The sequence below is a fragment of the Eupeodes corollae genome, chromosome 1 (genome assembly GCF_945859685.1).
Source record: "Eupeodes corollae chromosome 1, idEupCoro1.1, whole genome shotgun sequence".
Lineage (NCBI taxonomy): Eukaryota > Metazoa > Arthropoda > Insecta > Diptera > Syrphidae > Eupeodes > Eupeodes corollae.
This window is the reverse complement of record NC_079147.1, coordinates 89,654,588-89,668,590: the sequence shown is the minus strand read 5'-3', so window position 1 is coordinate 89,668,590 and position 14,003 is coordinate 89,654,588. Positions and strand designations below refer to the sequence as shown.

At 39.3% G+C, this 14,003-nt stretch overlaps 1 protein-coding gene across 1 annotated transcript in view; it reads left to right on the top strand.

Annotated features, from left to right (window-relative positions):
* The window catches only part of LOC129941273 (axoneme-associated protein mst101(2)-like), a 130,929-nt gene that overhangs the window by 17,184 nt on the left and 99,742 nt on the right, over nt 1–14,003 (top strand). The window lies entirely within an intron of this gene.

Here is a 14,003-nt window from a genome sequence, read left to right as displayed (position 1 = left end):
AGAGAATCACAACTCTCGACAATCAAGCTGTACGCTGGGAGACATTAAAAAGGCACGACGACATTCTACAATGTACGAAGTGCCAGAGGTTTGGCCATGCCAATGCCAACTGCAATATGCAGTTGCGTTGTGTGAGGTGCGGAGAAACCCACAAAGAAGGAGAGTGCAAGCTGGGGAATGAGCGGGTTGAGGATTTGACCCTGCTCAAGTGTGTCCTTTGTGGAAACCAAGGGCACCCGGCTAACTATAGGGGTTGCCCTAAGGTCCAACAAATGAAACAGAAACAGGCCAGTCAAAAAGCCGAAAAAAGTCGAACAGTTAGTCGACAGGCTCCAACACAAAAATTCGTAGATCCCAAATTTTCCTACGCCCAAATGGTGTCAGGGAATGGGAACACGAGACAGGCTCCACCAACGGTTGCCCCAAAGGCCCCTGTGCCTAAGGCACCAGAGGTGCAGCCTGACATTGTAGCCTTGTTGTTGAGCATTCAAGGTCAACTAACAGGACTGCAAAGTCAGATAAAGGAGCAAGGCAAAAGGGTAGATCATCTCTACTCTTTGTTGCCTGGCCTGGCGCAATTTAGATCATAATGGGCGCGCTGCCGGAGACGCGCCTTAAAGTCCTAGCTGTGAATGTAAATTCACTGATTAGGATTGAACGAAGAGCCAATATGTTCCAATTGTTGACAGACTACAGTCCCGATGTGTTTATGGCTAGCGAAACTAAGCTAAACCACAAACACAAATTGACTCATAAAAATTACAATATCGTAAGAAGAGACCGGCCCGACTCCACTCAAGGGGGTGGTGTCGCTCTCTTTATACGAAAAGGCATTAATTATAAAGTCATATACAACAATGAATTGCGAAAGCTCAAGACGCTAGAAGTTTGCGTTGTATGCATCTCTCTCACTCAAGGGAAGCGGATGTATATGATTGCGGCTTATGCGGCTGGAGCTCCGCAGGTTACTTACTTTGCTTCAGAACTCGATATTCTTTTTAGGGAACTGAAACTGAGCTTGGAAGAAAACTATTTCATCTTGGCCGGTGATTTGAACGCAAAACATGAAGATTGGGGAAATCAACATAGTAATCCGAGAGGTAATCATCTTTTTAATTTGATGAATCTTTACAGCGTTGAATATGGCGTCGACCTGCTGGCTACCGAAAAGCCATCGTATCCAAGAAGCGGCTCCTTTCTGGATCTTTTGCTATACGACACTAGACTGACAGTAACAGACAAAGTGGGTAATCACCCTCGAAACTGCTTACGGACAGTCGAGTACGACAGTGATCACTGCGGACTGGCTGCTGTAATGCAGATTCCGAACGAACGCGTAGAGTTGGAGGAATACGTTGCAACGCACTCTTACAATTACAGTAAGATGCGTTGGCCTCGTTTCACCAACGCCTTAGCGAGAGAACTTCGTTCGAGTGACATAGCCCCACCGAACAACAGAAACCTGACAAATACAGAGATTGACCAACATTTACAACAGATGGACGAAACAATAAAACGAACGATGGAACGGACAATTCCAAAGTACAGAGAACGGGACCAAATGGACGCTTACAGAAACGCGACAATTGACGCACTGCGAAAGCACAAGAGTGGCTTACTGACAAGACTCAAAAACTTGTACAGACGACTTACAGACCCACACGACTTGGAGGTTAGGACACTGAAGTCGTCAATAAAAAATGTCAATCTGTTGATTAAGGAGAACTACAGGCTATCAATTAACAAGTACTGGGACCGCAAGATCCGGTCAGTTAATTCGAGCGACCCTAGTATGTTCCCCAAAATCAACAAAATATTCAGAAAAAAGAACGACAATGACCTTCCGAGTCTGAAACTCCAAAGAACCGAAGAAAACAGAGACGTACTCATGACAGCGCAAATAGATCCAGAAGAAGCCATCTTTGACGATGACTTTTATATAATTGAAGATCCGAAGGAAAAAGTGGAGGCGGTGGGAGCTGCTTTCCAGCAAGTGTACAAGGTGAATGTTAGCATTCGCCCCAACCACGACCTGGAAAACAGAGCCCTACTTAATCACTTTTACCTTCGAAATGATATGACACAATGGCGATCTGAGAACCGCGGTTTCATGCGGTTCAATGACGATTCCTTGGCAAATGCCATAATCGCCGAGCAAACAGGACCAAGTCCCTTGTTAGTGACGAAGGTTGAGCTTCAGCTCATCTTCAATTCAATAAAAAACAAAAAGTCAGCAGGTGTCGATGGTATATCCAACGTTGTACTAAGACATTTACCGATGGAAGCAATTGACATATACACCACGCTCTTCAATAATGCACTGAATAATGCATATTATCCAGTGCATTGGAAGACCGCTGTGGTTCATCCTCTCCCGAAAAAGGGAAAGGACAACTCCAACCCGTCAAATCTTCGGTCGATAAGTCTTCTTCCGAGCATCAGCAAAGTTTTCGAAAAGATCATTAATAGGGCTCTGACTAAGTGGGCTGCGGACAACAAAATAATTCCGGATAAACAGTTCGGGTTCAAGGCGGGTCATGACACAATTCATGCTGCGTCTAAACTCGTTTCTGATATCCAATGGAATAAATCAAAACAACAATGCACAGGTGCTGTTCTGGTTGATTTGGAAAAGGCCTTTGACACCGTATGGTTAGAGGGTCTTTACCTAAAACTGAGCAGGCTTGGCATAAGCAAGCCATTGTTGTATATACTTTATGATATGCTTAACGGTAGAAAGTTTGTTGTCAAAAGTGGCAATGTAACTTCTACTACAACATTTGCAATTAAAAATGGTCTTCAACAGGGAGCGGTGAATTCGCCGATTCTCTTCAGCATTTACACCAGCGATCTGATAGGTAGTCTTACAAAGGCAATTGCGTACGCCGACGATCTAATTGCGTACAGAACGGCCCGAAAGGTTGAGGTTATTAGAATTCTCTTGCAGCGTGATTTCGACAAGATTCAGCGATATTGCGACGACTGGAAACTGAAAATAAATGTCCAGAAGTCAGAGACAATTCTGTTCCGGACTCCGTTGGCTAGGGCCACGAGGGATACGTGTAAGAATTGGCGCAAGATGGTCATCGTTGATCTTCACGGGCAGCCATTGGCGAGCAGAAGTGTAGTGATGTACCTCGGTATCTGGTTAGATCAGTATTTATATTTCGACAGACATATAAATGCTGCTCTGACCAGGGCCAGAGGAGCCTTCGCTCTGACGAAACGACTGTTTTTTAGCAGTCGGCTTGACCCCAGAGTGAAGGTAATTTGCTACATGGCCCTCATACGGCCAATGATCGTTTATGGTTGTCCTGTGTGGTTCAACGTTGCCCCTTCCCAGATGGAGAAGTTTCGGGTGTTCGAGCGGCAGTGTTTACGACGCTGTACCGGCTTATATCGAACAGCCGAATCTTCTTATGTGCATTACTATTCCAACGAGGTCCTATACAACGGGGCTCGAATCAACAGAATTGACAATTTCGTGATAAAACTCGTTCGAGGTCACATTGCAAGAGCTATGTCTTCGACCAACAATTTAATTTTCGGGGCGTTCTATCCGAACGACGAGTATTTTGAAAGTGCACGCTTGAGCGGGTTCATTCCACCAGAGGCATTCCTCTTTTTAGACAAATGCGGTCTGATACAGGATAGATTGGCAGTTCCGTTAATCTACCACGTCAGACGAAGAACCGTGGATAGGCGACTCCCGTACAATCGGGACGTCATGGCACAAGGTGGAGCAGAGCTCCTTCGGTTCAGTAGGGCTGTGTCCGAACGGGACCGAACTGATAGGGTGAAGCAGGAGAACCAGTTTTGGTGGCTTCAATCGGCACTTGATAGTGGGTAGTCGGGATGGGGTTTTTAAGCCTTGGCCGGCTTACATACTTGTTTTATAGTTTTAGGGTTTAGTTTTAAGTAGAATAGGCATGGTGGCACAAAAAAAATACAAAAAAAAAAATTAAAAAATAAAAATAAAAAAAAAAACAAAAAAAAAAATAAAAACAAAAAAAAACAAAGAAAAAAAAAAACATGGAATAAAAAAAAAATTAAAAAAAAAAAAACCATACAAAAAAGACAGTAAAATATAAAAACAAAAAACGTTAGAGAGCTGCTGTGGTTGTTCTAGTTTTAAGTAGTTTATAGGTAGAATAGGTAGTTTAAGTTAGTTTTTAAGTTTTATTTAAGGACCTTATGTTAAGTAGTTTGTAAGTAAAAATAAATAAAAAAAGGTTATTGATATTAGTTTTTTCAAAATTTTCTAATAAAAACAAAACAAATAAAATTTTAATTGAAGTAAAATAGATCTTAAGGCCGAAAGGCATTAGTAATTAGTGTTATAGTTTAGCTTAGAGTGTCCGTATGGGACCATTAAGTTAGTTGTAAGTTATGGATAATTAGGCTAGTTTTATGAATTTTTGTCTAGCTTTAAGATAGGTTTAAGATTGAATAAATAAAAATGAATTTAAAAAAAAAAAAAAAACTGTAGAACAAACAATCCATTATAAAGAATTTACTCTTGCAACCTTCCTAGACATAGAAGAATCCATAAAAGAATCGCTCGTTAAGTTCGGCGTAGATGACTTCATTCGAGAATGGATTATTTCCATGCTCAGTGGTAGGAAGATTCGAGCCTCTCTAGGCAATACAATCGCAACAAAACACGTGAGTAGGGGAACACCCCAGGGTGGTGTTCTTTCGCCTCTTCTATGGCTTCTGGTCATGAATACAATTCTCGTTAAATTAGAGTGATGTGGAGTGAAGGCGGTAGCCTACGCGGATGATTTGGTGCTATTGGTGTCGGAAAAGTACACCTCTGTGATTAGTGAAATCACGGAGTCAGCTTTGAAGAAAGTAAGCAACTGAGTCATTAGTTGTGGACTAGGAGTTAACCAAAGTAAAACTGAACTGATGCTCTTTACCACCAAAACTAAAGTACCGCCCTTCACGCTACCTCGACTTAATGGTCAAATCCTATCATTGTCTTCCAGTGCAAAATATTTGGGAGTTATACTCGACCCTAAACTAAACTGGAAACAAAATATTGAAGTACGGGTTAAGAAGGCCTGTGTTGCCTTCTACGCCTGCAGCAAAACTTTCGGCAAAAAGTGGGGAATTCAGTCGAAGATGATTTTATGGACGTACATAGCCGTAGTACGCCCTATCTTAACATATGGTTCGATTGTGTGGTGGCCTGCTCTTAGCAAAGCCTATAACATTAATAAGCTAAAGAAGGTTCAGAGAACAGCTTGCGTGGCACCACAGGGGCCATGCAACGGACGCCTTAAATGTTATTTTTGATATTCTACCAATCGACCTTTTTATTAAATACATAGTTTCCTGCAGCGCTATTAGGCTGAAGGAATCAGACAGCTGGTTGTCACAACCTTATGGTCACAGCAACATTACGAAATTAATTCCCTCAGATATTATCTCGGTAGACACTGACTACTGCACTCCTACTTTGAACCTTAGTAAGGGTTTTAAGGTTATTTTCCCATCGAGAGAAGATTGGGAGGATGACATCGTGTCGATTGCCATCTTTACTGACGGCTCAAAGATGGAGTGCGGAGTTGGTTCTGGGATCTTTTCCAAATCCTTTAGGCTTAGTGATTTTGCTAGCGTTTTTCAGGCTGAACTGCTGGCAACCAAAACCTAATGTGTCTATCTTTACAGACAGTCAGGCAGCTGTCAAAGCCATTAACTCGGCCATATCCTTATCTAAATTGGTCCAGCAATGTCGCGATAAGCTTGCGAACCTTAATATAAACCTCGGTGTCACCCTGATCTGGGTTCCGAGCAATAGTGGTATCGTGGGAAATGAACGGGCTGACGAGCTATCCAGGCAAGGATCGGCCCTTCATAGCTCACTTGCGGAAATGGTTAACATTCCTCTTGGTGCTATGAAGGGAAAAATCTTTTCTGTCTACCAAACTGAATCAAACCGAAGGTGGAGCAATTTACCCAACTGTATTATATCTGGGAAGATATGGCCCACCTAAAACAAAACCCGTACAAACGATCTTCTATGCAGGCCAAGGCAAGACATAGCCAGGATTGCTGCGGTTTGTACCAGACATTGGCCTATAGGAGTTCATGCAGAGAAGTTGGGTATCTCTTACAACACCCTTTGCCGTAACTGTAGTGACCAAAGAGAAAGTGAACGATAATCCATTTCCTCTGCAAATGTCCTGCTTTGGTAAACACCAGAATGAAATGCTTTGGAAAAGCATTCTTTCAAGAACTCGATGAGCTATCTGAGACAAAGATTAGAGACCTAATCTTTTTTCTCAATGCGACAAAATGGCTCTAACATAATCGCTATGAATCTTCTCTATCAATCTATCCCTTTTAATGAAAGGTCAAACGAGTTTTTGGTATCAAAACAGCGCTAATTGGATCTCAGGCTAGGTTGCCTTGAGATCGCCATTTCTACCTACCTACCTACCTACGATTTAACGTTTATTATTTTCTGTGTGTAATAGACAGTCGCTATTCTACGCCTGTTAACCCGAATCAATTGAGCACTTGGAAGGCAACGTTCGCTGTGTTATTTCCGAAAAACTGTCACAGTATTGGAATATGTCATCGAAAATGTAACCTTCAGGCCAACCGTGGTGGTCATATGCCAATTAACCAAATCCAAATTATAAAGCCAACAAAAATATCTTTCGAACGGAGTAATTTACATGTCAGGTTGGAAAAAACCTCATCCCTGTTTCATCCATTTCAAAGTTTTATACATTAAAAAAAAACACCCTTTTAAAAATCAAGGCAAATTCTTTTAAGCATACAAAAGTTAAACAAATTTAATTTACTGCCATACATAACAATTTGCGTGCGTCAGGCATAACGTGACCCAAGATCCTGTGTTGTTCTGATTCGTGGCCAGGAACAGGAACAGAATCAGAACCACGACCAGGACCAGGACGCATGATGTTATTAAATTGTTTCGCTACAGTTCCACCATCCACGAAGGACAGGACGCTGACGAACTACGACGACGACGACGACGACGACAACGGAAAACCATGGAGACCACCATCGTGTCTGATGTGCATTATATTATGGATGAGTGCGGTGTTGCTCTGTTAACCCTTGCATTACACGTGTCCCTGTAGAATACGCTCCTATACCCATTGTATGGTGTTGTGTGATAGTGCAGTGAAAAGTCTCCGCTTCAGATTTGTATTATTTGTTCATAATGAGAACAAAAAATTAAAACAATGTAAATATTTTCTTTTTTATTTTGCATTTCCTCAGAAACTCTATTTAAGCCTTCAGAAGAAAAGCTGCAAACAAAAGGACGAAAATGAGTGTGTGTCAGAGAGAGAGAAAAGAGAGAGTAGAAGAAGAAAGAAGCTGATGCTAAATGAGTTCAGGAAATGCAAAAAACAAACCAAGTAAAATGCGAACACAAACTTCATTAAAAAGTTCACTTCCATCATCATCCTTTCTTCCTGTTTTACATTTTCTTCTTTTTTATTTTATTTTGTTTTGTTTCACATCACATTGTGGTGTTTTTTTCCAGCTTTTTTTGACCAAACAGCAGTTCTGCGAAGTGTATACTTTCATTACTTGAAAATTTCTTGATTTTTAAATTATTTCTCTTAATTTTTTTATTTAAACAAAACAAAAAAAATAAAATTCTTCATTTAGTAATGTCACCAGCTCACTCCTCGAGTTCCACCAGGATCGAGTCAACTATAAACGCCCGACCGACGACGAAGAGGACTTTTCAACAGAGCTAGCGGTATAGTTTATACCTAGCTGCCAGATAAATGGAATGGTTGAATGGCACGTCAACGGATGGATGGGTGAGTGGGTTGGAATAGGTTTAGGGTTGGGATTGGCATGGGGTTGCTTTTGTGTGGATTTCGTTGTTTTTAAGTCCTCTGACATCGTGCATTCCAAGCTTCTGCTATCTCATGGATAATGGGGGTTTTAGTTACTAGCAACCATCAACCAGCAACATAAACCTATACCTTAAATGGGTTGAAGATTCGCGAACTAACTGTGATGCGGGTTTTTATTTTTGGATAATGACTTTCTGCAGAATGATGAAAGACGAGGAGACAGATGCGACAAGTATAAATATTCCCTATGCCCGTCGTCGTCGTCGTTCGTTCTTCGTTGAGAGGGGATTACTTTACGAGTACTGGTAAAAAATTAGATTAAAAACCAAGAAATTCATAAAATGTTGAAAATTTTATGATTTTTGTTTTATTTGTTCATTGTTCTTCGTACGTCAGTATAAAAACTTACAAATGTTGCCAAATAATAATAAATTTAAGAAGCAAGAAATGAAAAAGACAAAAGTGAAATATTTCTTCATGTCATTGTTAGTCGAGTACTACAGTCTCGTATAAAAGAGTTAAGTTTTGAATTTTAAATAAAAATAAATGCTTACTCAGCTAATAAACTCATTTAACAAAGAATGTTGACACTTTGACAGGATGATGGAGACTTAAGTCTAAGAAAATCAAACATACATACATAAACAAGGGCAGTAAAATCGATACGGAAGCTTGCAACTCATGACTTGAGTGTGACATCGAAAGTATTGGTTAAAGAAAATTTAAAGAATAAATACAATGAAAACTGATTCTTAAAAGTCAATTTGTGTACTAAATTTCTAAAATGATGACTCAGAAAGAAATAGTATAGGCTTTCCAATACGAGGTTTCATTTTGATATAAAAAACGAGAATTTTTTAAAAGAAAGCCGCAGAGGCTTATTTATGAAGGTAATTGTTATAAAGAGGAAGATATTTCATTTACATGACTATCAATTCAACGGTTAGCACATTTGCGGCTGTATATATTTTGAATACTTCACAATGTCCATCTTTAAGTTTTTAAGTGATTTTGAAGTACAGGGTTTTCAACAGGGACGCTACAACAGTAGAGCAACAGGGCAAGCAAAAGACGCCATATTTCTTGACGCTCTTTTGACATTTCTCTTTAGTAAGGATTTTTATTTCATGATGGAAAGATAAACGAGCCAACAACGAGTCAAAATTATTAAATTTTACTACTGAAATTCGGAGTCAATGGGCTCAAGATTAAGAGCACTACGTCCAATTTATTATCGTCATAATTTTCTTAGCAGATCAACAATTCCTGAAAACAGTACTCGCACACAGGAATGGTTGCGAGTTGTAAGTCACTAGGCCCTGGTTCACAACTGTTGCGCCACCCAATTTATTTATTTATTAGATCAACAATATAGTGTCTAGTGGACAAATTTAAATCCACAGGCACTGTACAAAATGTTCCCGTATCAGTGACACAAATAAGTGCCCGTAGTGTCGAGAATATTGCTGCTGCTGAGGCTTCAGTTACAGAAAGCCCAAATATGTCTCTCACACGTCGTCGTTCTCAAGCGTTGGGTGGCTCTGTGAAGTTGTTGTGGTTAATTTTAAGAAAAGATCTTGGCCTACATCCTAACAATATTAAATTGATGCAAGAACTGAAGTCGCTTGACCACCAGAGGCGTCTTATGTTGGTGAATTGGGCTGAGCAACAACTTTAAAATTATTCGGATTGTCATCGAAAATTCATCTTCGGCGATGATGATCATTTCTGGATGAATGGTTTCATCAAGAAACTAAATGTGCGGTATAGGTCAGGCAGCAATCCACACGTACTCCATTAGTCATCATTTAATCCCGAACAAAATTAAGGTTTGGTGTGGTTTATATACCGGTGTCGATGGCGTCATTGGGCCGTACTTCTTCCGCGATGAGCAAGACCGTCACGTTACTGTGAATTGAGATCGCTACCGTTCAATGATAACCAAATATTTTTGGCCCCGATTGAATAATATCAACTTGTGGTTCCAACGGGAACTACGGCACAAGCCATACAGCGAATGTAATGATCAATTTATTGGACACCAAGTTTGGAGAATGTGTTAGCTCACGAAATGGTCCAGTCGCTTGGTTGCCTGGGTCGTGTGATTAGACTATTTTATGTAGGATTACCTGAAGTTTATAGTCTATGCCAATAAGCCAGCGACGATTGATAAACTTTGTGGGAATATTGAACGTAAAATTGCAGCAGTACCGGTTGATTTATGATTGTAAACCGTCAAAAATTTGGTTCATCGTCTGGACTTCTGCAAGAGTGCCCATGGTAACCATGTCAAAGAAATTGAGTTCCATACATAATGACATCGAACGTGCTTTCACAGGAATGAAGAATTTCATTGATATCCGAAACCGTTTTTGTTTTATTTAAAAAAAAAAAACATTTGTTGTGCTCTTATTAAAACACCCAATATATTATGATCCTAAAGAACAAAGTCTGAAATTGTTAAACCACAAAATTTCAGTTTGTAATGATGGTCACTTCTTCTAGAAATAACACAATCAGGAAAAGTCACGCGATATTACAATTAATTGGCTCGAACATTTACAGCATTCTCATTTTCGAATAACCGCCAGCTCAAAAGCCGCACCAAAAAAAAGAGAAATAGAGAGTCAGGTGCTTTTTAACCACATTTCTTATATTTTCCATGCCGCAAATTAAAAAGATTATAAGTAGAAGATAGATTTTTTCGATGGTGATCATTTTTTTATAGGACCTAATTAGCAAAGATACGACTTTCCCTTTTCTTCAGCTTGAATTCTTGTGTTGACTGAACTTTTAAGATATAAGACCGAAGTTTTTGTACTAAATACGAGGTGTAACGTTTGTAGAACGCCTCATTCCAAAGTCCAACGTGGAATCAACAAAACTAAACGTTCGTCAAAATTAGGGTTCACAAAAGCAATATGTTCAGCATTATTGGGCGAAGCACCGTATCGATTCTTCACATCACTAAGTTTAGCCCTAAGGGCTCAAATATTGTTCTCTAGTATCGTTTCTGCTTGCCAAGACTTAGATGCTTCAAGAAGATCATAACCCGAAAATTCTTGAGATTTTCGAACTGTGATTGTTAAATTTTCAAACCTTATTAAATAAATTGGGTGGCGCAACAGTCCGTTGTGAACCAGGGCCTAGTGACTTACAACTCTCAACCATTCCTGTGTGGAGTACTGTTGTCAGGAATGGAAGGGACCTACAATTTTAGGCCGAATCCGAACTGCTACTTTGAGAAAGCACTTTTTCATGACAAGAATTACTCTTGTAGGATTTGTCAATCTCTCGCAAGAGGCAGTACCCGCGAAAATTAACTTTTTTAAATTAAAGTGGCACAGGCAAGGATTGAATCAAGACCTCTTTCATGACAGTCTAACGCACCAACCATCATGCCACGTGTACTACAATTTTCAAACCTATCTTTATGAATTTCAAAAAGTTGACGAACTATATCTGCTAATTTCTCACGCCAAAAAACCCCAGTTAAATAAAAAAACCTTATGAAAACCGTATGGCAATATGAGAAAGCCGGAACGATCTTAACGATTTCTTCAGGAACTTTAACGCATAAGTGGATTTCAGCACAGATATGGTTACAAACTTAATTCTTTTAGGAATGAGAAATTTTATCCCGAATATGATAAAATTAAACCTAAATAAAAATCATGGTTTGATTCGAGCTGTATTGATAAGGTGCCAATTTGCTTGCAGCACAGTTTGCTGTTAATTCGATGCTGCAAATGAGTGACATGACCCCTCCTGTACTTCAAAGCGTAAATAATTCTATGCGACGTATCTTCCTTAGCAGTCGCACAGTTGCTAGAGTACTAAGAGTTCTTGACATTCACAGAACCGCTGGCCCGGATAGTATCCCCGCTATTGTTCTGAAGAGGTGTTCTTCAATGCTTGCAAAAATACTGCGTAAATTTTTCCATCTTTCCTACTCTTCAGGTTTTTTCCAAAGGGAATGAAAAACAGTATTTGTCAACCTGTCCCTAAAAAGGCAAATCCTCTTCCCCCTCTAACTATCGTCCCATCGCACTCACGTCTTTTTTTCCCAAGGTCATGAAAACGCTAATTAATTATCAGCTTAAGAAATATCTTGAAGTACAGAAGCTTCTTAATGACCAGTAGTATGGCTTTTGTAGCAATAGGTCCACTGATGATCTCATGGTTTATCTCACCGAAAAATGGAACAAATCTTTACACCGTTTTGGAGAAAGTAAGATAGACTATTGCACTTGATATTTCATAGGCATTTGATAGGGTTTGGCATCGAGCTCTCTTATCAAATATGCGTGCTTTTGGTATTGATGAATCTCTTCTATGTTGTGTTAGAAATTACCTACCGGACCTTTCAATTCAAGTACATACCATTAAACAGCTTCGACTCTGATATCCACACAATCCAGAGCTCCGTTTTGTCTCCGACGCAATTCCTTATTTTCATAAATGATTTTTTTACTGAAGCTTCTAACCCACTGAATTGTTTCGCTGATGACAGTACCCTAAGCTTTTCATATTCGTTTTAAGATTCTTATCCTTGGTCTTCGGATGTCCACTACCAACGGTGACGTATGATAAGCTCAATAAATTCTGATCTGTGTAGAATTTAATCTTTCGAAAACTCAAGGCTGTCTACTGTCGCAAAAGCGTTACTCTCCCCCAATGCAACTTTCCATGAGTGTTACTTGCGTAGAGGAAACTGAACAACTATTAGTCTTAGATATGTGCATCACAAACCACCTGTTTTGGAGTGATCACATATTTGACATCGCCAAAAATGCTGCTAAGTATTTAAGTTTTCTCCGATGATGCCTTACACCGCCGGCCGTAAGGTCTCATACCAGTCATTGTTTTATCGTTATTTTTATAAACAATGTTTCAGTGAAATGGGCAGTTGCATTCCTATCCTTAAACAATTCCACCCTTGAGCCCAATTTTGGACTACCGTTAAAGTAGGTATACAGTGATTCTTTGTTTAGCCGCACTACGTGAATGTGGAACGCTTTACCAGGCTCAATATTTCACACTGATTTCAATGTGCAGACATTCAAAATGAATTTGCATCGGTTTCCTCTTTCTAATCCTATCCTCTTTTCCTAATTGTTCGCAATATTCTTAATCATTATAAGGGTAGGGTATTCCTTAACCCTTTAGTGCACAATAAAAAATCTTTTGAGGGCCCGTTGAAGCATGTATCGTTCTATTCTTTGTAATAGTGTCTAGTTTTCAAATGTCAAAAGATGACACCTTAAAAAATGACAACTACCTAAATAGTGTTCGTTTTATAATAAAGCCTATCTTTTAAAAAAAAGTCCTTCGTAGTTCTAGGTTTCTAGTTCTGGATGTAAAACAAAAGATCTATACAAAAATGTTGAGCTTACAGACAAAAACCTGTTTTGATATGAAAATCATTCTCGCAAAATCTCTCTTAGATGAACACTTCTGCAGATATTGTTTAAATTCGTCATAGATTGACATTTTCTATAAGGAAACTACTTTAATTCTAAAGTGCACACAAAAATACATTTTCAAAAGTCTTCCGACACTCAAAACTCATATTTCAATTTATATTTCAAAATTTTTTTCATTTCTCACCTCTGCCTACTGACGGCTTATGTATATCGTCTTCGGTCATTAATTTACCAGAAGTGACATCTCTATTGCTTTCTTAAGTCTCCTTCTTAAAAGAATATTTTAAAGAAAGAAAGAAAAGGAATACGTAATGTGTAAGGTTATACGATACCCGAAAGCGTTAAGTCATCAATCAAAATCACGCTAACTCGCGCAACCCTTTTGTTTTGTAGTTTGTTTGTTCTGAAAGATGATCCTTCGGCTTCGGAATGCGATACAAAACATAATATTTATCATTGACGAAAAGCTCTAAAATTTCCGACTAAATTGTTCGAAGTGATTTGTGTTCATTGTTCGTCTAAAAACTCATCGGAAGTCGCACGCCGCCGCTGCAAACCAGTGTAAGTTATAATGTATAGTAATCCTTTAGCAAGTCATATCAGTTTTCATTTTCCAAGAAAGGGTTGGTATTTGTAAGTGTACTGAGCTGCCACTGCGCCAAAAAGCTATTACGGACTTTAACAACATTTGACGGGGGCTATTAGTACAAATCAATACTTA